We start from the raw sequence: 24,888 nt of genomic DNA, 5'->3' as shown, positions 1-24,888 counted from the left end.
GGCAACGTCATTCACTACGTCACGGCTTCGTCGCCGTTGACGTCACCACCATCCGCTCTCTCTTCGTCCTCCTTTCACCCCATCCTCGCTTCCCGTCTCCCGCCCTCTGTTGCATCCTCCGGAGCGCTTGTTTTTAGCTGCCGCCCTGCCGGCGCAGGCACTCCCTCTCCCGCTCCAGTTACCCTCCTCCACCGCTGCACAGTGAGAGCGCTGTCAACCCGGTGGCATTTTCGGGTTTCGCAGGGCTGGCTGGCTGGCTGGCACCGCTCTCCGCCGCCACTCTCTCTCTCGGCGCGCAGTCTCTCCGTGGCTGAGAGAGAGAGCGCGCACCTTCGTTCGTCCATGTTGCGGCGCCGTCGAGCGTTGAGCATCAGTCGTCCGGCCGGCGCTGGCAGCAGACGTGTTTAGAGGAGACGCGATGACGACGGGGATGATGATGATGATGGCTACGGCGACGGCAGTGGCGTCCGCGACAGGATCGGTGCAACGCGGCGAAGAAGCGTCTGCTCGGTGAAAAAGACCGCCGCTGCAGCGCGGGAAGAGGCAAAGAAAAAGGACGTGTTGGGACGAGCGGGCGGTGAGCGCGCACGCTAAAGGTCAAACTGCGCTGGAGTCCAGGCCGTTGATGGTGCGGGCGCCCGGGCGGGTCGGATTCTGACGCATCGGAGTGCGGCTTCTTCTTGACGGTGTTGTCGGATACTGCTGCGTCACAGACAGGTGAGCACTGCTTTAGCTGTAATGCGTGTCGTGCGGTGCACGACGCCTGTCGGGTGAAGGGCAGAAAAACGACTGCAAGCGTTGAACAATTGTGAGGGTCCAACGTGATGCATTTAACAAATTCACCTGTTTGGATCTAGCAAGTTGAACAGCTTTAGACTGCGCAGATTCAAGAATACCTGAGTGCTGAGGCACGGTGGACGTCCGTTAAAGCGGTTTTTATTCCAGGTGTCAGATCATGTGAAGTGTCCAGTTCTCTATAAACACTCTCTATAAGCACGCACAGAGAAGGGGTTAAAGAAATTTAGACGTATGCCACATTGTTGTAATTATGAGGGGATATGGTATAACATGCCATTTTGTAATAAGGTTTCACATGAGGAAAACGTCCTTTCCTTCAATTATAATCTCAGACTGGTTAGAGTTGAGATAGGCCAGCATTAAAGTTGACAGGAAACTGTATACTGGTACTGGTAACCGTATTCACAGAAATGAGCACTATAAAAATTAGAGCACCGAAGGTAAAAATGAAAGCAACAAGAACACCATAAAAGAGGTTAAGTAAAAGTTGCTTTTGCAGAAGTTGTAGTTTTTCTGCAACAATATTTCCGACAAAATCAGGCTTATGGTTAGTTTCACAGTGTTACTGACCATAAATATTTCCGACGATGACTTTTACAGTCATGTATACTTAGGAGATAAAAAGAAATCGCTGTAGTAACCATCACCTCACCGTGTCATGTCTGCTGTTGAGCTTTCTGCTCGAAAATGGGAATGATGACAAAACAGCGAGTTAATGGTGAACAAATCTGCCACATCTTGTTTTGCTTTCGCTTCGTGTATTGGAAACATAATCAACAACAGAGCATAAAAGATCTCCATGACATAATTCTTCTCCCGACGACCCTGTGTGACGGATTCGTTGCGTATGACGTGTTGCCGTCTTAGCTGAGCCGATGCCAGAGTGGAGTTGGAACCACTCCAACACTCAGGTCTGGCTCCCCGTCGGAGGAACGTGACGAAATGCGGATGGGGTGTTGACGAATCGTGTTTGAGAAGATGACAAGATGGCGTATCAATATGTCAGTGATAATCACGCGAAATTTGATTTGCTCCAACTCCGAGTAGAACAGAACTCACGAAGTTTCTTCATGTGCTCAAAAGAACTGGAGCCAGCTCAGCCTCTATTTTAGAAGCGTGATGCTGCTTCCTCATCTGCAATCGTATATCGTGGTTCTTGGTCGTATCAAATTCTTGAAGATCTCCCGTACAGCCAATGGACTTATTCTTGATAAAGAATAAGTCCATTACCCCTATCTGTATACCCCCTCACACAATACCCCCCTCACACAGAATCAGATCAGTGAAGCGGGCAGTTGACATGGCATGTCTACTGAAGAAAATTAACATCCGAATTAAACGGGTGGTAATGTCAGCCTTGATTCATTTGTTGACGCAGGGGATAGATTCATTGACTTTCTTCGGTCCTTTGCTTAACACGAGTTTACGCGGTCACAACTGATAGCGGTTTGAAATCAAACTTGCAGCAGTTCACTAGTCTGAGAAACATTAGCAAACTCTTTCAGAACACTCGTTAACAGGTTAGACTTTTTTCATTTCATGTAATGTTTTTGTTATTTCATGTACTCAGTCACAAGAAGCGTGGAAACGATGACCATATATACGCGTGTGGTGCTTGAAAGGTAGCGGTTATACTGTCGATAACCTTCACACTTAAATCCGGTCTGTGATCGATAGACTCACTGACCAATCACGATAGCGTGAGAGACAGTAGCTATGTAGGCGCCTGATCCCAAAACGATCATACGTACGGAACGCGATGGGCTGGTTACAGAAAGTCGCTCGGTACGCATATGCTGCTTTGACGTTAGAGTCGAGTAGCTCGCTGGCTGGCTGGACTACACAGTGCAAACGTCTGCAAGCATGTTGGTTTTGTTCAAAGACAGCACTAGACAGAAGCATTGCTAGTTAATACCTCAAACCAGATAGGAAAAAAAAATAATTGAAAATTCGTTGGTTCATGGGGAGTTTAACGTCCCAAAGCGACTCAGGCTATGAGGGACGCCATAGTGAAGGGCTCCGGAAATTTCGACAACCTGGCGTTCTTTAACATTCACTGACATCGCACAGTTCACCGCGGGCAACTAGAATTTCGCCTCCATCGAAATTCTACCACTGCGGCCGGGATCCAACTTGCGTCTTTCGGGTCAGCAGCCGAGCACCATAACCACTGAGCCACCGTGGCGGTGTAATTATTTGAAAATTACGACAGAGTGAAATAAATAAGTTGGAATCCTTGAGAAATGGGGATAGATAATTTAAAAATAGCGAGTAAAATGAACAAATAGCTCGAATTTTTGAACAGAAGATAATAGATAACGTAGGATTTCCAACTTCGCTTTATTTATTTTTGTTTGCACTATTGCACAATCGCATATAATTCCAGTAAGTTCAGAAAAGGTCGATTGTTGCGTTTCAAAACCCCGGTTGCATCGACGCGTCGTAAATATTGTGATGAAGTAAGCGATATTAAACAAGGGGCTAAAATGTAACACAAAAAAAAAAACGCGGGGCAGGTTCTGGGTTGCGCAAAAGCACGAGAATAGATGGGTCGTGCGCTTTCGTCACACAAAACACGCGGCTCACTTGTGATCCTTTCGGAACTGATTGCGCATTGCCCTGGTCGAGGACCTCGTTTTAGCTGTGTTTTCCTATGGCGCGCAGTGGTCGATGGTGAGAGCATTAGCAAGCAGTTTCTGATTACGTGATTACAGCGTGATAGAGAAATAATTAGCGTGCTCTAACAATGCTTTAGATCTAGTCTGGACATTTTGCCATGAACGTGAAAGAGCCCGTCCTGTGTGAAGCGGTCTTGAGAAGATTGCATTCTTTCTTTCTTTCTTTCTTTCTTTCTTTCTTTCTTTCTTTCTTTCTTTCTTTCTTTCTTTCTTTCTTTCTTTCTTTCTTTCTTTCTTTCTTTCTTTCTTTCTTTCTTTCTTTCTTTCTTTCTTTCTTTCTTTCTTTCTTTCTTTCTTTCTTTCTTTCTTTTCTCTTCTGTCTTTCTTTTCTCTTCTGTCTTTCTTTTCTCTTCTGTCTTTCTTTTCTCTTCTGTCTTTCTTTTCTCTTCTCTCTTCCTGTCTTTCTTTTCTCTTCTCTCTTCCTCTCTTTCTCTTCCTCTCTTCTCTCTTTCTTTCCCTCTCTTTCTTTTGTACCTTTCTAATTCATAAATATTTATACATCCCCAAGCCAACAAACGGATTGTAATTGTGGTCCAGTACGATCAGGAAATCCCCAGGTAGGCTATTTTCAGTGAGAGGGATAGCAACTCATTCCCACACAACCAAGCACAGTTATACAGGCAAGGAGGAAAGAAAAAATTCTACGAGAATAGGACAAACTATAAGCCCTGCTCAGGTGGATCCCATCGAGTAATTACTCAGCCGATTGCAAGAAGATATCTGTGGTGGCGCTTGTTTTATCATTCCTTTTTAGTCCAGAATTTATTTGAATTGGACCCATAGGCAGGCTGCAAGACATTGTAGACATGGAAGCGGTGTATGCGGGCTCTAATTTCGACACTCCAGCCACAAGAGTAAATTAACTAGAAGGGTAAGAATGGGGTGGAGCGAATTTAGCAGGCAATGTCAGGACCATGAATGGCAATTTACCAGTATGCCCTAAGAGAAAAGTATACAACAATTGCGTCTTACCATTGCTCATGTTTGGAGCAGAAACATGGAGACTAATGAAAAGGATTCAACTTAATTTGAGGACAATACAGCGGGCTATGGAAAGGAAAATGACATGTGTAACGTTAAGAGATCGGAAGAGGGCAGAGTGGGTGAGGAAACTAACGCGGGTTAATGACATCCCAGTCGAAATCAAGAGGAAGAAATGGGCTTGGGCAGGGCATGTAATGCGAAGGCAAGATAACCGCTGGTCCTTAAGGGTAGCGGAGTGGATTCCAAGAGAAGGCAAGCGTAGCAGGGGGCGGCAGAAAGTTAGGTGGGCGGATGAGATTAAGAAGTCTGCGGGGATACGGTTGGCGGAACTGGCAAATGACAGGGTTAACTGGAGAGACATGGGAGAGGCCAATTTGCCCTGCAGTGGACGTAGTCACGCTGATGGTGATGATGAGCTTATTGTGGAGATCGACGCAAAACGTGGAAAACCATCCATTCAGCTCTCCGCCACTGAAAGTCAGCACTGCTTGACTTCACAACCTCTGCGATGAGCAGCAAAAGGCGCAGGGATTTAGCAGCGGCAGAGATAGCCGTCAAATACATGTGTCTGTACACGGTCACCCAAACCAAAGGGTAGGTTTCTGAAAAGCTCACAGTGGACTAGAGGAGTGCTGGCTGCATTTTGCTACCGATCTTTGCGTATAGGCGATAGGCAGAGAAATAGTATATAAGTGAAATGCGCAACAACTTAGACAGGACACAGAAAGAAACGCATACAACAGTTCACCCCCTGCACCCCCTGCCCTCTAGGTACTACAGGCACCCCCTACCTTCTAGGTACTACAGGCACCCCCTACCAGAGAAATATTTGTTGAAATGGAGAGAGGTCGGCTGGAGCAACACGCCCCTGGCCTCTATTCCACGTTATGGGAGAAGGCGCAGTAAAAAAACCAGGAATGAGGACAGGTTGAAAACTAGAGGTGATCCTGCCAGAAAACAGGCGAGACAATGAAGCGTCACCAGTAAGCGTGTTTCCGCCTCTTCAACAAGCGTCTATTGCATCCAAGTGGCAGTTAGGGAGCTCTAATTCTTACGTGTCTCAGTCTAATTTTTTACTATTTTTCAGCCAGGTTCTTGCTTGTGACGTGTGCTGTGGTAACAAAATCAGACTTAAATGTATCACATGCGTGAATACGTATCCCAACTAAACGCGACGTAAAATACCACCAAATACGGTTCGTTCTTACATTACCATGCACTGGTTCGGGAACTAATCAGGGTGGCCAGCTAGCCAGAATGTCCGGTGGTTGCGGTAATGAAACTGTGCTCCGTGCGCGCGGTCGACGTAACTTTTTTTTTCCCGTGCGAAAAAGGAAATACGATTACACTACTACAGGCACCCTCTTTGTCCCACAGGCACCCTCTTTGTCCCACAGGCACCCCCTTTGTCCCACAGGCACCCCCTACAGGCACCCTCTACCCTCTAGGTACTACAGGCACCCCCTACCCTCTACCCTCTAAGTACTACAAGTACCTTGTACCCTCTACCCTCTAGGTACTACAGGCACCCCCTACCCTTTACCCTCTAGGTACTACAGGCACCACCTACCCTCTAGGTACTACAGACACTCCCTACCCTGTGTGAGGTGGGGAATGCGGAACTTCTGAAACCAAATGTATATAGCCAGTGCGCAGCGCAAAGCGATATCTACCACGCGAGGAAAGAATTACGACGACTTGTCCGAGTCGTTTTCAACGCCTAGGACCACCGCTGATGCCGACCTGTCTAATTGTTGGAAATCTGCGGCCATGGTGTCGTTTTCGCTTCTGTGTCTAATGTCCTTTCTTACATTCCTACGTTTTACTGAAATGAACCAACTAACCCGCAGGAACGTTCTACTGCCGACCTGGACGGTTGCTGAACGTCCTGGGTCAGTCCCTATATAGTGTGCTCATATTTATAGCAGTGTTTCCATAAGATAGTTACACTATTATCATCGTCGACAGGGGCGCCACCACCACTACCATTATCATTAACGATCACAAATATTATCCCTAGTAGAGGGCGTCCGTAGATGGCCGGGGATGGGGGAGACTGTAGGTTAGCACCAAAAGGGCACTATTGGCGCTCAAAACTACGCACATGAAACAAAAATTAGAAAAAGCAGATTAGTGCTGTGCTTGGAGAACATACATTGGATTTTGTTAATGAACATAGCATTAAACTTAATAAGCAAAATGCTGGTTTATTGGTTGGTTTACGGAGCTTTAAAGGGATACTGAGGAGAGCACTATTAATATATTTTTTATAGCAAAATCCGATAGTTCGGCATGTCATGGCTTTGTTGCCACTTGGCCGGCAGCGAAAAATGCATTTACTTCTAAGAAATTTGGATTCGAAGTTGAAAAGGTTTTTCCCGCCGCTGTGATTCAAACTTGGGATTCGGCTATGACGACAGAGGACTAAGTGACGTGAAACATGACGTAACATGACGTGATGCAGACTCCGTGATTTCTGGCGGCCAGCAGTGCGGCCTAGCAGCAGCCGAAAAGAAAGCTACCGCCGGCCGCACGTTGAAGGCATCTATCGGCTATTGCGGCCGTCGCTACAGTCGCTTCGCTTACGTTTGCACCGGCGTTTTGCGAGCGTTACGATGGATCTCGTTCTCGAAGTCGTCAACGAAGTTCTCGCAAATAGACACCTTTAGCATACCGTGTACCTTGGTACCGCTAGCGGAATACCGGGAGCCCGCCTAACGCCGGCGAGCAGGCGCTGATTGGTCCCGATGCTTCAGGCGAGCGCGTAGCTGCCCGGCACGTGGCGCCATCTGGCGACGTCAAGGAGATTTGCGCATGCATTGGCTGCGCCTCAGTGATTTGTGCTTCTCGTGTCCTAGCGTTGTAAGAACCATTGGTTCTAGCAACACTGTTTTGTTATATGACGTCATGACGCTTGTACTTGCGAGTTTGGCCTGTGGCGGCGATACCTGTATTTTGGTTCTTGCTCTTTTCTACGTTACAAGAGCTTTGTTGTCAGTATGAGTGGCGTTTTTGTAATCAGGAGCTGGTATTCTGTCGATACAAGCCAACTTCAATTTCTCCTCAGTGTCCCTTTAAAAGCGACTCAGGATTTGAGAGATGCCATAGCGAAGGACTCCAGAAATTTCGACCACCTGGGGTTCTTTAACGTGCACTGACGTCGCACAGCACACGGGCCTCTAGAATTTCGCCTCCATCGATATTCGGCCGCCGAGGCCGGGATCGAACCTGCGTCTTTCGGGTGAGCAGCCGAGCGCCGTAACCACTGAGCCACCGCGGCGGGGCTAATAATCAAAATGCGAAAACCTACAGTCACCTAAGCGTGCTAATCAAGCTGTGTAGTTGCTTTCTACTAGTGTATAAGAAATATCCGAAATTCGATAAAAAATATCCGAAATTCCTTGCCTCCACCTCTGGACGCCCATGACCAACATCATGCGTTAGGACAGGACCGCCTGGGCGAGACGTAAGCACAACCTCCTTGGAGATAAGCTCGTAGCGACGGGAGTGCTATACCTATACCCATACCCATACCCATACCCATACCCATACCCATACCCATACCCATACCCATACCCATACCTATACCTATACCTATCCCTATACCTATACCTATAGACGGCTACGCGGATCTCTGCGGAGCCGGTAAGAGCGCGATCTAGACAGCGTTGCGAGTGGTTGTGGCCGCAAGCTCTCATTACCTTCCGCGGCTGGTGCAAGGGAAAATCCTGCTCCCTGCCGCTGTACTTGTATTTCCGGGCAGCGAAACGAGCACAGCAGAGTAGACCTCTCGCCGCCTCCCCCGGCAAATGCCCGCGGATGGCATTGCCCCAACAATGCGGCGAGCACGGAAAGACCTAGCCACCATTCTCGGCGCGTGCAAACGTTCTCCGCCGATACCAGGGACACGGGCTCCGAAGTCGCGTCCCTGCCCCTGGCTCAGCCGGTAATTCGGAAGCCCTTTTTATGTACGTCAGATGTTTATGGGAATCCCCCAAGGTAGAGTAGATTTGTAATAAGGGAGTAATTACTTATATGTAGCAATTAACGACACAAAGGGCTTGACACAGCGCTTCCACTACCCAATGAGCGTTCCTCAAGGTTCCCCAACGTTCCATACCAACTTGCTCAACTTTTTGACCGTTTGCATTAAAAACTGATTTGGTTTATGAGGGTTTAACGTCCCGAAGCGACTCGGGCTATGAGGGACGCCGTAGTGAAGGGCTCCGGAAATTTTGATCACCTGGGGGTTCTTTAACGTGCGCTGACATCGCACAGTACACGGGCCTCTAGAATTTCGCCTCCACCGGAATTCGACAGTCGCGGCCGGGATCGAACCCGCGTCTTTCGGGTCAGCAGCCGAGCGCCATAACCCCTGAGCCACTACAATCTGGTTCGATCTCGATGAACCTGCCTGCTGCAGAACGCATTGGCTCGTCAAAGTTTTCCAACTGTAAGTAACCACTTACAAAGCAGATTTCAACGTTTCTTGCCAGTACAATTATGCTTCCAAGCTACAGTACAAGTACAAATCGCAAAGTTTCTGTGAAGCGGGTTTTAAAATGCAATAAAAAAAAGCTAACTAGGTATTGTACCTTCGTGGCTACGTTCACACATAGTGGACACATCAGTATAGGCTGGGCTGAACGTATTTCTTTGATGGTGCCGTGCCTGGTCTATTTTTGTCCTTTAATCTCGCAGGGTAAAGACAACCTAATGCAAACACGCATTTCTGAGAGTAAGGCCCACCCCGACACTTTCACGGAATCAGTAGATTTTCGGGCGAATTCATCGATTAGAACGAGCCCAGAAGGTCCTTGCGAACTCTGCGAGCAAGGTAATCCGCGCGAGCATGGTTTGTTCTTCTGGGAAACGATGTTTGCTCTGTAAACATTAGCTCATGCTTCAACCTCCAACATCGTCTACGTGCCAGTGCTTTAGTTTTGTTCACGCTTGTTAATTCCCCGTTGTTCACTTGTTTAAGAACACCTGTGTAGTGCTTTAGCGTGGTAATTTCGCAAAGATTATGTTTTCTTAGCGAGAAATGAGGGGACGTGTGAGGGGGGGGGGGGGGGGCTTCGTTCTGTACATAATGCTGATCCTTTTTAACTTCAGCTTTAACGCAACGACCTGGCTTGCTTGCTATCTTTTCGGGAGTTTCCAGGAAGAGCGTTTTGCTTGCGAAAGGGTGATTGCGGAACTGTTATAAGAAACTTTAAAATCTTAAATGAGTATCTGTGCCCGGCAGTGGTGGATCACAGTTGCTTTCGTTTTACGTAAGAAGCGGCAACGTTGATGTGGGCGCAGGTGTTGATGACGTCGCCTATTCTTCCTGCTTCCTGCATTGGCTTTGCTACTATTAGTGGCATTTACATCATCTAACGTCCGGCAGTTCTGGTTCCTTTTTTTCGTCGGTGTAATTCTGTTCCCCAGCATTTGCCACTGAGCTGTTTCTTAATTGTTTCAAAATTCGCTTCGTTCTATCTTTCTGCCAGTTTGTGAATGTATTAGGGGATAAGCATGTACTATGTTTCGAATTTTGTCCTTGCTTATCGAAACAACTTTTAAGAGTTTTTCTCTTGTAATCGCTAATGGTTATAGCAAAAGTCGGTGGTGATACATAAAGAAACAAAACACGACTGACACGCGAGGCAGCGCTTTCTTATTTCTTCTTTTTATTTTTAAGTTTATAGGTAACAACAGCAGCAACAATTTTATAGTTTGTCGAAAGCGCTGCGAGCGTTTGTAGATCCAGCTTAGTATATAACACTGAGATGTGTCTGAACTGAAAAGTCCAATTAGTGAACGACAAACAGCTTAGTCTAAACTAAGCTTGCGGGAGCACGAAATTTCTCTTATTAATGCAGCCAGCTTTGTCATACCACTCACAAAATAAAGCGCAAGCGTAAAAGCATGCTCGATCGATAATCGATGCTTATAGCAGCCCCTTTGTTTAGGGGTGGTGACAAATCTCTCTAAGCTATTTAATCCTAACCTCCTAAATATCTTGCAGTGAACTATAATTTCTCTTCTTCCTATCTTTAAGCTACTTTCTTGACCTTCTCCACTACTGTGCTACGTTAATGCACGTTAAAAAACTTCAGCTGGTCGAAAGTATCCGGAGCCCTCCACTACGGCGTCCCTCATAGCCTGAGTCGCTTTGGGACGTTGAGCCCCATCAAACCAAAGTATACTATAGCCGGCTCTTACCTGCTTCTACTTTTTGAAACTTGAGCATACGCTGGCTGTTCCTAAACCTCCGAGCATCTCGGATCTCTACGGTGGCCTTGTGAACTGAGAGGGCCTGAGGAGGAACTGAGGAGGGCCTCGCCCTGGATAAGAATATTCTATTGTTTTTGTGTTTTGCATGCATCCAAACAGCAGATGTCATCCGTGGTGTCAATTATTTACCGATTGTAATTCGTCCTCCAGCGCCCTGTCCTAGCTTCGAGAAGTAAAGCGCTTCCTTTAGAACTGGCGAAAAAATTTTAGCCGTTAATTCGTGTACAGCATTTCCTTTTGCCAATGAGCATTTTTTTAAGTCCGCACCGCCTGCTTCACGGTTATCTTACTTTATTTTTCTTCCGTTTGGAATTCGTATTTATTTGCAAGCCGTCGTGTTCTCCTCCAAGGAATCCTTTAGGAGCGCCCTCTGGGATTCATTTTATTCACCTCTCACCCTCTTCCGCCTTCTTGTCTCTCCCGCGTAGAGTTAATATCCTGACACTAGAGGGGGGGGCTGCACACTCATGCACACCCTTTCGTCCTTCTCGCAAGCCATGGCGGCAGCCAATATGGAAGCGCCTCCTTATAGCCTGCCGCTCTTTTACGAGGCTCTAGTAGGACGTTCTTGCGGGCCAGTTCGTTCATAGTCCCGGAAAGGTTAAAACTGCGCAAAAGACAAGGACATATCGGCAACGAGGAACACACAAAACACGCGTAGTGTTTTGTGTGTTCCTCGTTGCCTACGTCCTTGTCTTTTGCGCCGTTTTAACCTTTCCGGGTTTTACGAAGCAAATACGCGGTCTACTAATATGGCAATAATCTTTCAATCTTTCCAGATAGCGCTATTCTAACTAATACAGCAATGATCTTTTCAGATAACGCTATTCTAACAAATATGGCAATGATCTTTCTAGATAACGGCATTCTAACCGGTACAATGACAACCTGTATTGCGAAGTAAACTTAAACCCACGGAAAATGTTTGTTGCAGTGTTTTAAAGAACAGGGTGCGTAGAAGTATGAGAAATTGCGGGGACACTTTGACAACTAAAGTGTTGAGAGGCGAAAGCCGAGGACACTATCGCTTTGGGACGTTAAACCCTAACAAACCAATAAACCAAACCAAACCGCCCTTCAGTAATCAATTTCCGGTAACCGTCCTTCTCATTCCACAATACCTACCTTCCGGCTCCACCGTCCTACGCACTCGCCATACCCTTCTCCTTCCACGTCAACCCTCCTTCTTCTAGGGTAACTACCCTTCGGTTGGTTCCCGTGAAGACCACCCACGATTGCGCCTTCTTGCGCTCTCACCATACCCTCCACTATCCGCCGGTTGGAGATTCATCATCTCTCGCTACACCCCCTCCTTCCACGGCAATCACCCTCAGAGTGGTTGCCATGGCAACACACCCACCGGTTACTCCGATGATTACGACGCTAAACCCAGGAATGAACGATTAACAGCTCTCGCTGTAGACATGAAAAAGAAAACAAAGTCACGGTGTGCAGCATTTTCGGAATGCACCGTCGTAAAAATCAGTATTCCCTGTATGCTATACAAGCGTATCACGAATGCATCTCACGTCACGATTATATCCCCACAAATCCCTCACGCCTCGTTCTGAATATGGATTTTCCCCGGTGTTGTCACGTTCCGCATCTTGAGTTTCTTCAGGAACGACGGTATATTTTCCAGCACTCCCACGCCTTCCGAGTCATAAACATTTGAAGATACCCGACATTATTACTCTTCAAATCGAACCAGTAGTATTGGACGCAGCGTAATTATCGATTCAGTATTCCACGCTTGGTTCGAATATCCGGGCAACCCTACATACACTATTCATAGAAAGGACTAAAAAGGCAGCAAGCTGTTCTCACACCCTTTAATCAAAGGTGTGCACTAGAGTACAGTTTACTCCCTTTTTTACTCTCATATAGTCGTATTTGAGTTCAGAGTGTATTCCTGAGCGCCTCATGGGCGTTCCCTGTCACACCGGACTGCGTAGCGTGCTTTCCATACACAAATGCAAAGAAGCCGTCAGAGACACCGAAAGGTCAAGGCGAGGAAGACGTCGGGTGACACGCGCGTCAGCAGCTCATTTTTCTTTTTTGCTTCATTATTTCTCCTAAGACGACAAAAGCCTTTTCACTTTCCGGAACCTTTCTCGCTTTACCCTCTATCCTTGGGGTTTTCTTTCAAGAATACGCGTTGTCTTTTTGACAGGATGAACGGTTTCTAGGCAGAGCCGCCGTCTTCACGTGATCCGCTTTTATGTGGTCTCTTTTATTTTGTATTTTTTTTTTGTCTGGCCGTCTCCGCGACCCCAGCGAAAGAGGGTACGCTTGTCTTCGCTCCCAGCAACAGCCCAAGCTGACACGCCTTGTCCGTCGGCTTGTTTCCAACGCGTTCGATAGATGGGGAGACGGCCATCATCTTTTCTCGTCATCGTGGTACAAGGTTTATGTTCGAGGTATGGATCGCAGGCTATTATACTGGCAAGCAAAATTTTCTCCGTCATTATTTTCCCCTTTTTTCTAGCTTCCTGCGAATTTTCTGTACCTGCCGTGTTGAATTTTGATGGATATCTTTCCCTATATTTCTCGTTGGGCTAAGCCTATAAACTTGCACTGACTATGTAGACCTATGACTATGGAGAGACATGGGAGAGGCCTTTGCCCTGCAGTGGGCGTAGTCAGGCTGATGATGATGATGATGATGAGATGCAGAAAGAGAAATCAGACTGCGCATGCTTCACGTTGTAACAACAAAGCCGTTATTCTAAAACGTTCCAGTCGGGGCATAAAGTTCTTACCTTGTGCATTTTTGGACAAAAATTTTGAATATTGGCAAACATTAAGGTACTTACTGGTACAGAAATATTGAAGTTTAATTGTCCGTTCTTCTGATATGTAGCAAAATCTTTCTTTTGTAGTTCTTCCATCGCTCGCATCCAGCAGTTAAGACTTCCATAGGGAAAGCAATGGGGACCGATTTTGACGTAGCAAAAACGTGAATAGCGAAAAAAATTCAAGCTTGCCGACGGGAGAACTGCGGATACGTTGATTGCTATACTGAAATCCCACAATATATGAAAAAAAATTGTGCTCATAAACTGTTTCCCGTTCAAAAGTGCTTTTGTCCTGAATTGTCTGGTACACAAGGTCAGTCTCTTAGCTAGACACGCCTCGGCATGCTTCGTTTTGCACCCCGGAAAGGAACAAAATAGCAGTAAATAATTTGTATTATTATCGATTGGCAGACTGGACTGTTGTTTTGTTACCGCGGGCAGTGTGGCTGTTGTCCTCCACCCACGGCACCGTACTCCAGCCTTTAATCTGTGCTTGCTTTAGGGTATTCTCTATAATCTGTTTAGAACACCTCTTTCTCTCTTTCCTTCCTTCTCTTTCCTTCTTTCTCTCTTTTTCCTTCATCTTCTTCTCTCTTTCTTTCTTCCTCTCTTTCATTCTTTCTTTGTTTCTTCTTTTCTTTGTTTCCTTCTTTCTTTGTTTCTTTCTTTCTTTCTTTCTTTCTTTCTCTCTTTCTGTTTTCTTCTTCCTCTTTCCCTCTCTTTCTTTCTCTTTCTCTTCCTCTCTCTCTCTTTCTCTTTCCCTCTCTTCTTTCTTTTCCTCTCTCTTCCTTTCTTTCTTTTTCGTTCTCTCTCTCTCTCTTTCTTCTTGTTTCTTTGTCTTTCTTCTTTCTCTCCTTGTATCTTACTTTACCTTACCCTTTCAGCTGCTGGCAATTAACCCGCCACATACGTCCCCCCCTCAACCCTTTCCCACCTGGTTCTGGGCCCTGAACCACCATAACGGACAGAACACCACCGACGACGGGCGTCCCGACAACAACAACACCTGCGCCAAACACCTCAGGAAACACATGCGCAATCGCCCGATCGTTCATTTTGCGAAATAACCATCGCGTGCCGAAAAGTAGAGAAGCCGGCCGTGGTATATCGGGCAGGGGAGAGGCTGTTTGCCTGCCGTTTGCTGTTCTGGGCTGTCCAGGGCAGCTGCAGGGTCCCGGGACGGCCGAGGCAGCTACAGACACGGAGACACACATACAGTTCGAGAAAGGAAACGAGAGAGAGAGAAAGAGAAGAGGATGAGGAGAAGGATGGGATAGGAACGCTTGCGAACTCTTCTAGAAGGGATGAGGAGGGGGACGAGGAGGTGGTGGTGGGGGTGCGACAGTGCCAAAACGGAGGCCGGAGTTGGCGTATTTTTAGCAATCCACCTCCCGACGAAAGCACGCAGAACCAGCAGCTCCTCGGGCTTCTCTGGGTGAAGCAGCTGTGTGCGTGTGTGTGTGTGTGCTGGTAGGAAGCGCCGAAAGACACGCGGTGCGCGACGCGACGCTGACGTTTGTCTCAATCCTTGGACGCTCGACGACGCCGCCGTCAGTACTCGGGCTCTCTCTCTCTCACATTCTCTCTGTAGATTTCTTCTCTCTCCGTTTCCTTCTTTCTTTGAGAGGGCGTGGCCCCGCGAAGGACGCGACTCGGCGTGAGTCATCATCGCTACCGGCCGCCAGTGAGATCTGTCGAACGCATTAAAAATAGAGCGCCAGTGTCGAGGGTGGTTTGCGAATGCATCCCTTCCCCGAATGGTGCGCGGCTTATCCGGGCTGAAATGCTTGGGAAAATGCTTGGGGAAACAAAAAAAGTAACGTTTAATTATAGTTATGCGGTGAAGATGCGTTAAGACCGGACACTCTTCCTTTGCGGTGATGCTTGTAATGCCAGCGCGTTAAAAGAAATCAGTCGTCGTCATCAGCTCATACAGTTTCTTCTTGTTCCTGGAGGTAAGCATTCTTTGAGGGGCTGGCAGCTCAGTTTATGCGAATCAGAGGGCAAGGTGCAGATCGGAAGGGAGTGTAGCTGTGGACTTAATGGCGGGGACACGTACAAGTAGGAGATTTGGGGCATAATTAACCAGAGCCACTATGCTCGCTTGTTCATAGCTCAGGTTTAGCGGAGTTTCATAGTACGTTTGCAGTGAGAGCGAGGTGCCTAGTTGCAATTAGAGATTGGTAGCCAATCGTTATTAATAGCCATATCAGCTTTTAGAATGTCGAAAAGGCGATTACCCTTGGCGCTATGGCTCGACAAAATTTGGCTATTTCGACTAGTTACATGCACTGGAAGTTTTGCTTTGCCTGCTTGCTTTCGAAAGCGCATGTATATTAGCACGAAGCGGCCAAATTTTGTTGAGCCACAGCGAAGAGGGTAATCGCGTTTTCGAAATTCTAAAAACCGATATGGCTACTACTAACGACCGGCTATAAATCTCTAATTGCAGCCAGTTTCAAATCTGTGAAAGTTAAAAGTTAGTTATCATAGATTTCTTAACCAGCTTACTGCTTAAGACAATTCATCGGTTTTCCGAGTGTCCACCAGCATTGGTAATACTATGCCACAAAAGCCTTATTTTTCCACAAGGAGCCTAGTTTTGAAAATTTATGAAAGTCTTCCGTGAAACACCTGGTGTATAGAGCCTGGAGTAGCAGCACACGTTATGAAGTGACCGTGATGGTGAGCACAACACATTGCACGGTTATAACACGAGACGTTTCTTTGCTGAAAGCTCTTTCTCCGCGTTACTTTCGAGCAAAGCGGTGCACTGTACAGACTGATTCTTAAACAAAAATTGAACCACGCTAAAATTTAGCGCGTTTACACCAGACGTAGCCATTTGTATTGAGGTCTCTTGGGTGTCTCACTATGGCAGCACGCGTTGCAAAATGTCCCAGCCCAAAGCTGTTTTCTGTTGCAGAAATAAAACAGATTGCACAGCGTCCACTACACGTTCTTGGTGCAGTGCGCATGCGCGATGGCCTTGCCAATAGCAACGCATGTGCGGCATTGCGATGGTCACGCCGTCTAGCGTCTTCGATCCGTGTTTCTAGTGGGGCTTGTAAACAGATTTGCAACGTTCCGCCAAAGCCACTTTCGCAGTTTTCAGCTGTACCCCTGCGAACGATGTTAAAGCAGCAGCTGTAGTATACAGGGTGTGTCACCTAAAACTTTGCACAGTTTTTAAAATAGGCTTCCTGAGTTAGAATAGTGCTTTTTTCGGCATAGCAGTGCCAGCGGTTAAGTACATTACAACACAGCTAAGGAGTGCTAACTAGCAGGCTGGTTAACTAATATTGAATAATTAAACTTTTAACTAGTACAGTTAGGCTCCTTAATTATTGAGAGGCGTGTAGCCCACCGTAAGTAACATTCATTTCAGGTTTTAGAATTTCGCAAACGCAGTTACTCTCGGCGCTGTGGCCCAACAAATTTTGGCTATTTCGGCGAGTTACGTCCACTGGAGAGCTTGCTTTGCCTGCAAGCTTCTCGAAAGCGCACGTATTTTGGCGCGATGTAGCCAAAATTTGTTGGGCCACAGCGCCGAGAGTAACTGCGTTTGCGAAATTCTAAAACCTGAAATGGATGTTACTTACGGTTGGCTACACGCCAATCAATAATTAAGGAGCCCAACGGTACTAGTTAAAAATTTAATTATTCAATATTAGTTAACCAGCCTGCTAGTTAGTACTTATTAGCTGTATTCTGATGTACTACACCTCTGTCAATGTATGCCGAGAAAAGCGCTGTCTTTAATGGCTCATACTGTCGTCCGTTAACTGAGCGTGTCACACGCGTTTAACTCGGGAACTAGAAAAGATAGAAGAAAACCGATGGCTGCTTCAGATAGAAGAGGAAAAAATGAACCGAGAAGCTAATTTTGACGTCAGAAGATTAGTTAGTTAATTAATTATAGGCAGAAATGTCGAGATTGCGTCGAAATAGCCCGGAAGTCGATATAGCCACCGGAACGGTGCGACGTCACATCCACCGGAAGTCGTCGCGGCACAGTGAAAAATTTTCACAGAATGGTGGGAAAAACATCGGATTTGTGTCAAATTAGATGGAAAAACGTGTAATTAAGCGTAATTAAAACTTAAGATCCCCGAAAGATGTATAATTTGGGTATCGATATAGCCACGGGAACAGTGGGACGTCACATCCACCGGAAGTCGTCACAGAATAGTGGCCTCGGCTTTCGCCTCTCAACACTTTAGTTGTCAAAGCGTCCTCGCAATTAAAAAAAAAAATGGCGTAAAGTCCTAGGTGAAACACCCTGTATAACCGGAAATGTCAAGCTCAAGCTATAGGCCACTCCTTTCGGGTTTGGAGGGTCGAGGTCAACACGTACGGCGCGCCGCTGTACGTGGTCATTAAGGGGACGGCCCCGGAGGGCGGGGACCACCGTTTTTCAAGCCGCGCTCGCCGGAGTCGCGGTCAGGGTTTCAGGAAATCCAGTTGCCAGGGCCAGGTCTCCTGGGACTGCCGTGATCAAGGCCGCCCGCGCTAGCACGTATGCAGTACGTGCCAAACCAGATCCACCCAGACCTACTTCGTTGTTTTAATGGGGGAAACGGATGATGCCTTGAAAGAGCGTTATCACTACGTTGCACAGCGAGGTCATTTTATACCTGATCTGACAGTATACGCCTTCAGCTACCGGGTCACGTTCTCGACCTTTATCAAGGCCTTTTGCTTCTTTCAGAAAAGCTGATCAAGGTCTCCCCTTCAGGCTGGCTAGTTTTTTTTAATGAAGTTTGGGCTATATTGCATCACTGATATAAAGCGGAGACGAATTAGCACTTCGGAGATACTAAATACACAAAGCTGCGAAGCAATTAAGGAATGTAGTAAGAAGGAACAGACACAAATTCTCGGAAAGATCGCTTTAACAGGCCTCCGGGCATGGACTAGCGGCTGGAGCTTTTCCAAGAGCTGAATGCTTATGTGCCTTTGGCTTGAGGACTGGGAGTCGCTGCATGGCACGGGGAGGAATGATACTTATTGAGGCTCCTGTCGTAATTAACGTTTGCGGTGGAAGAAAGTAATAGATTTAATTTTAATCCTGTGAAATCTCCCTTTTGAAAACGGTCTATAGACAGTCTATAAACTTGTTATTGATTCTATTGACTTCCTATAAATATTGCTTTTTGGCTATTCATATGTCTATAGACAAAAGTCTACTAAAATGTATGGTCATAAATCTATAGACTGTCTATGGCATAAGTATTGCCTATAGGCTGTTCTCTAGGATTTGTCTATAGACAGTCTATAGACTTTATAGACAGAAGTCTATAGGCACTCTAAAGACTTTCTAAAACTTTTTTTCAAGGGACTGACCGGCATGCTCTTGCCAAGGCGCCTTACCTGAACGGATGAAATCTTCGTTTAGGCCAAAGCACAGAACCTGGAAACGTCTTGTGGTCTGACATGTCCTCCTTGAAAAATCGTATACCTCGTCCATTTGTGGTCGCATACGCCTCGTCACGTACGATGAAGCGGATAAGTTGTAAATTAGAGCGAATGCACTGACTCGTCTACAACTCCGAATGCTTGGCTCGTTAGTGCTTGAATGTGATTGTAACTGCTTTAAAAAGAAACGCGTCGCCACTATATGGAACGAAGCAAACGAGACACTAACAGATCTAAATGTTTCAGCAAATACTTCACCGGGCAGGGTCGTATACGGTCGCTACCTTTGGGTGCTTCGTTCTTGTTCGCAGGAGTATACGAGGCGCTCTGAACAGCGGGACAAAGATTTTAACGAGTTGCCACTGCATCTACCTGTGGCATTGGGCGGTTTATTCCGATAACACAGAGTACAGTCTTACTAGGGTTCTGAAGTGAGCTCCTGTCTTGCTAGAGGCGGCATCCAGCGAAGCGCTGTCTTTAGTGCGGGTTATAATAAGCGGATCTAACTCTCTCAGTGAGCCTTATAAGCGGCCTAAGTAGCCTGAAGCATGACATGCAAATGGCTGTTCGGTCTGTGCGTCCAGATCCCGTCTAGTGCCACGCAACTAGAAAAAGAACGTGTGTCACGATGAAGTCGATAGGTGTTGCGCTTCGCAGCTAGGATTCCAGGGTCCGCATCCTAGAAATGTCCACTTAATGGAAACGCCCACTTAGGTCTGTGCCCATTGATTGGATGCTCAAATACGGATCTGGCGGCTGTGTGACGAGAGGTGACATGACCTTCCTAGTAATTCACCTCGGCTATAACTGCGCTTTCAATTAATCAGTAACTGTAGTTGCAAAAGTGATTACAAAATTTTCGCTACAAAATACTTGCGATTTGCTTTAAGGCGTTCGAATGCAGATAGGCTTATTTGTTTGCTTTAATAGCGGTATAGAAGTTCCTGTACAACCAACTTTGTCCGAGACAGCGGCAGCAGTGGAAGAGTTTGTCTTCGTTGTGGGGAAACCAACGCGCTCAGTTTAAGCCAAGTCTAAGTGGACATGTCCGCTCAATGGACGTTTTAAGAATACGGGTCTAGGTGGCGGATCGGCCTCACGGGCTCATATGACACATCGTTGGTGGTACGGATTTCGCTAAATGGCGCCTTGAGTTACCAACACGAGAAGCTGGGCAAGTTGGCCCAAAACTGAACACTGCAAACATCGGACGACTGAAGACAACACAAGATCTCCTGGAACTTAATCCATGCTCAAAGGGGGCAAAAACTAAGAAAGCAAACATTACCGCCGCCGCAGTAAAGGCGAGCTAATCAAGGTGGGAGAGGTCATCCTTTTCTTGCTCTCAAGTTTTGAGTTACCTCCAGTTTGTCTTTCAGTTCAGCGCCATTTGTTTGCATGCGCGTAGAACCTCCCCGGATGTTTCGTCGTCGTCTGGCGGGAATGTATCACAGCAATGATGACGGAGTACGAATCTAGCCATACTAAAATGCGCCAGCCCCGAAGACTGCATGAGCCCGACACACACACGGAACACGGGACCGCTAGGAGCACATTCCCGAAAGCCCCATGCGCTCTCCTACCGGCCGAAATAACTTTCCCATTGCCCAGCCGGTGGTCGCAAAGGTTTTTTTTTTTTTTTTCACCACATACCATGACGGCGACTCTCACGCCATTTTCGCATAGTCGCGCGGTGGCTCAGTGGTTATGGCGCTCGGCTGCTGACCCGAAGGACGTGGGTTCGATCCCTTCCTGGGCGATCGAATTTCGATGGAGGCGAAATTCTAGAGGGCCGTGTTCTGTGCGATGTCAGTGCACGTTAAAGAACCCCAGGTGGTCGAAATTTCCGGAGCCCTTCACTACAGTGTCCTTCATAGCCGGAGTCGCTTCGGGACGTTGAACCAACGTGAAACAGGAAGAACCCTTACATACAATATAGCAGCGATAATACGAGCGTCACGACTAACGTGTAATCAGAAACGCACGGCGCCAAAAACTGCCCAGAATTCACGGATTTTTTCTAAATATACTGCTCTATCCTCCACCTGAACAAAATTGTCTCTGCGATTATGGTTTCTCATAAATGCGTTTCACCAGCGTAGCTGCTTCTTCTTTGGCTATTTACGATGAAACTAAAGACTCCAACACCTGAGCGGACCCTTATAAAAGTGGTCTATGACAGTCTATAGACTTCTTATAGGCTCTACTGCCTTTCTATAGACATTTCGTTTTGTCTATTCATAGTCTATAGACGGTCTATAGACAAGTCTACTAAAAGTGTATGGCCATAGGAGGAGCAGGAAGAAGAGCAAAGGCAGGGAGGAGGAGACTTTCTGTAGCTATTGCCTATAGAATGTTCTCTGGGATCTGTCTGTGGAGTCTGTAGCCTTTATAGACAGAACTTTATAGGCAGTCTATAGACTGTCTAAAAATTTTTATAAGTGCGGTAGACAGCAGCCTCGGGCGGTGCTGTATTCCCTCCCGCATCGTCCAGACGGGTGTCTGCGTTCTGCACATTCGCGTCCGTTGGCCACCGGCGGCCAGTCTCCACCGGCTGGCAGCGCGAGCTGGTTTGTTTCCGTCGCTCGAGGAATGTCCCCATCACATGCTGTCGCTTGGTGCGCCTTGCATGCTGGCCCCGAGCCAACATGCGGAGACATCTGAAGACGCACTTTCGACGCCCTACGTCTCTGCTACTCGCGCTAGTCTCAATTTCGGGGTCGCTTCGCATTCGTCTCCTTCTCGAGAGTGAGTTAGATGAGTTTTGACGCATTCTACATATGGACATTTCCAACGGGAACATGCAGATGACTTAGCACCTGCTCCTTCTACTGCTGCAAACTGGTGAAGAGACGCATGCTACAACTTCTACCGTGTTTACACTATAGGTGCAAAGAACAGTCCAACTCCCAATACGACGGCGCCCATGAAGAAGTGGTTGGTTGGTTGGTTGGTTTATGGGGTTTAACGTCCCAAAGCCACTAAGGCTATGAGAGACGCCGTAGTGAAGGGCTCCGGAAATTTCGACCACCTGGGGTTCTTCAACCTGCACTGGGCTTAGGCAGGGCATGTAATGCGAAGGCAAGATAACCGCTGGTCCGTAAGGGTAACGGAGTGGATTCCAAGGGAAGGGAAGCGTAGAAGGGGTGGGAGGATGAAATTAAGAAGTTTACGGGGATACAATGGCCTCAGCTGGTGTAGGACAAGGTTAATTTGAGAGGCTTTTGCCCTGCAGTGGGCGTAGTCAGGCTGATGATGATGATGATGATGAGGCGCCGCTTATTGGAAAGGTTTTTGGCCTGCAAAACACTCCCCGCTCACTTCGTGATTCTGAGTGGAGTAGTTGTAGTGGCAGCTGCTGTACTTGTCTATAATTTTCCGATATTTAAAATGGCGACCTGCATGGAAAGTACGTGCAACTCTTCCTGTCAGTTTTGACAGCGTCGAAGCGCCACGTGTTGGCCAAAGGAGCCTCAGAGGACTTATAAGTGACTGCCATGACCATCACAGAGCGAAGTGGTATTCTATGCCTATATTTTGGGTAAAGAAGGGTTAACCGTTCACCTAACTACTGGCTCTATTATCCCACGTTATCATCATCATCATCATCATGACTGAACCTGGCGAGGTCTGCTGCGAGACACAGACCTCTTTCTGGACGGCCGCTGGATATCCCTTTGTCATACCAGTAATTACAAGCGCGACATCAAAACTCACTAACTCCTCTTTCACACCCATATGCACTGCAAAAGCACGCTCCCGGGACATACCAGTTGGTTGGTAGGTTGGTTTGGTTTTGGTTTATGGGGTTTAACGTCCCAAAGCGACTAAGGCTATGAGAGACGCCGTAGTGGAGGGCTCCGGAAATTTCGACCACCTGGGGTCCTTTAACGTGCACTGACATCGCACAGTACACGGGCCTCGAATTTCTCCTCCAAAGAAATTCAACCGCCGCGACCGGGATCGAACCCGCGTCTTTCGGGACAGCAGCCGAGCACCATAGCCACTGAGCCACCGCGGCGGCTACATACCAGTTGGAAAACTCCGCTTCAAAAAGTGTCTCGTCCCAGGGCCACTGTGTGAGGCCTTACGGATGGTGGCGCCATCTGGAAGCGTCCAGCAAAAGCTCATTATATGCCGCCAATATCTTCTGAAAAGCGTTTGTTTTATTTTACCTCTTAATTTATCTTTCAGACGCTTATATCTATGACTTTTTGTTACTGCATCTGATTCCCTGATTTTGTTTTCAGAAGGTTGTGCGTTTATCAACAATCTCGAAGTTTGTAACTTTAGTACAGTTTGCGTTATCAATCACGGGCATCGCCGCAATCCGTAAACACCTCGAATTGTGGCCCAATCAGACAGTGGTTTTTTAATACATGGACCATGTGGGAAATCGCGCTACTGGTAAGACCAAAAAGCACGACTGCACCGACGTCTTAGTGGCCGCCATGTTGCATACGAGGAATTTAGAGAAGGTCAGCCCGTTTGTCTCCAGCTGCTTCAGCCTGCGCCTTGGAAGTGCCCATTTCTGTGCATTGGCTACAGTGAAGTCACGTGCAACTCACTTTTACACTGAGGTGACTACCGTGATAAGCTCCGCACGAAGTAAGACCCACACGGGGTCCTACCACCTTCAACCGTTCTTGTCCCTAATCAGTGCTCGAAATGTCGTTAATGGACAGTCTTACTGCACCACTCCAGCGTCTCTTATACCACGAAGCTCTCACCAAGCACGTAAAAGCATCCGTAGCTATAGTGGGTGTGATATTTTGGTTCACCTTTTTTTTTGCAACCCTTTTGCGTTGCACGAAAGATACAGTCCAGATCGGGAGGATGATGTCCTGATGCCCGCGGCAGCGCCATCTTCCTCAGGCCTGATCGACCGAGCTGCTTTCACTCAGTAGAGTTGCTCTTTGTATAAGCGCGGCGGGACACAACGTGGAATTTTTCTCTTTAGCCTGTACCACCACTGATTTAACGTCGGCTGCTGAGAAAACTAGGCACAGGCAGACAGGACTGCGGGCGAAGGTCCGAGAGGACTGGCGGCTACACTCTAAAGAAAAAGGGGTAGAAAATGAGTAAGCTATCTTCTAAGGAGAAGCTACTTCCTTTTTGTTCCCATAAAGGCGTATTCGTATTTAGAGTATAGAAAAGTTGTTAGGTATGAAATAAAGCAGTTCGTCAATGTCCACAGTCATTGCCGAAGGCCCCGCCGCGGTGGCTCAGTGGTTACGGCGCTCGGCTGCTGGCCCGAAAGACGCGGGTTCGATCCCGGCCGCGGCGGCCGCATTTCGATAAAGTCGAAATTCTAGAGGCGCCCGTGTGCGGTGCGATGTCAGCGCACGTTAAAGAACCCCAGGTTAAAGAACCCCAGTTATGGAGAACAAACTTCCAACAAACTTGACGTTAGAACAAGGCCAGCGCAGAGAGCCATGGAAAGGAAAACGGGACAGGTAAAGTGAACGGATGGAAACCGAGCTTAGTGAGTAAGAGAACAAACGTGATTCAACGATAACAGAGCTGAAATCAAGACATGGGCTCGACAAGCAGTTCGAACAGATTGTCCCGTGGTCCGTAAAGGTAAAGGTGTGCACTACAAGAGAGGGTAAACTTAGAAGAAGAGGGCTAGAGGGAGTCAGGTGAGCAGCTGAGATTCAAGAGATTTGCAGAGACAGGGCGGCAGCAGCGGGTGCAAGGCAGGACTAATCACTGAGCGAGATCATCAAGCGGTCTTCATCATCTAGTAGACGTAGCTGGAGTGATGGTGGTTGGTGGGATTATAATGAGAATGATGACGGTGATGTTGTTCTGGAAGCAAGGGTACCTGAAATGCTTTCTGGTTCTTTTTGGCTACAGGTGATGTTAGCCTTGTGTTAAATCAGCCTTCAATTGCTCCACAGCAGCGACGATTTGGAAAATAATTAAAG

At 47.2% G+C, this 24,888-nt stretch overlaps 1 protein-coding gene across 1 annotated transcript in view; it reads left to right on the top strand.

Moving 5' to 3' along the window:
* The first annotated feature begins 332 nt into the window (after positions 1 to 332).
* Positions 333 to 24,888, top strand: part of LOC149347939 (serine/threonine-protein kinase SBK1-like) — a 55,282-nt gene continuing 30,726 nt past the window's right edge. The window contains exon 1 of the mRNA XM_089587781.1: positions 333 to 717. The gene's annotated coding sequence lies outside the window, so the exon portion shown is untranslated. The remainder of the gene's footprint in view (positions 718 to 24,888) is intronic.

The sequence above is a fragment of the Amblyomma mixtum genome, chromosome 4, assembly GCF_055824585.1.
Source record: "Amblyomma mixtum isolate Tamu chromosome 4, ASM5582458v1, whole genome shotgun sequence".
Classification (NCBI taxonomy): Eukaryota; Metazoa; Arthropoda; class Arachnida; order Ixodida; family Ixodidae; genus Amblyomma; species Amblyomma mixtum.
This window is presented reverse-complemented; position numbering and strand designations above follow the sequence as displayed.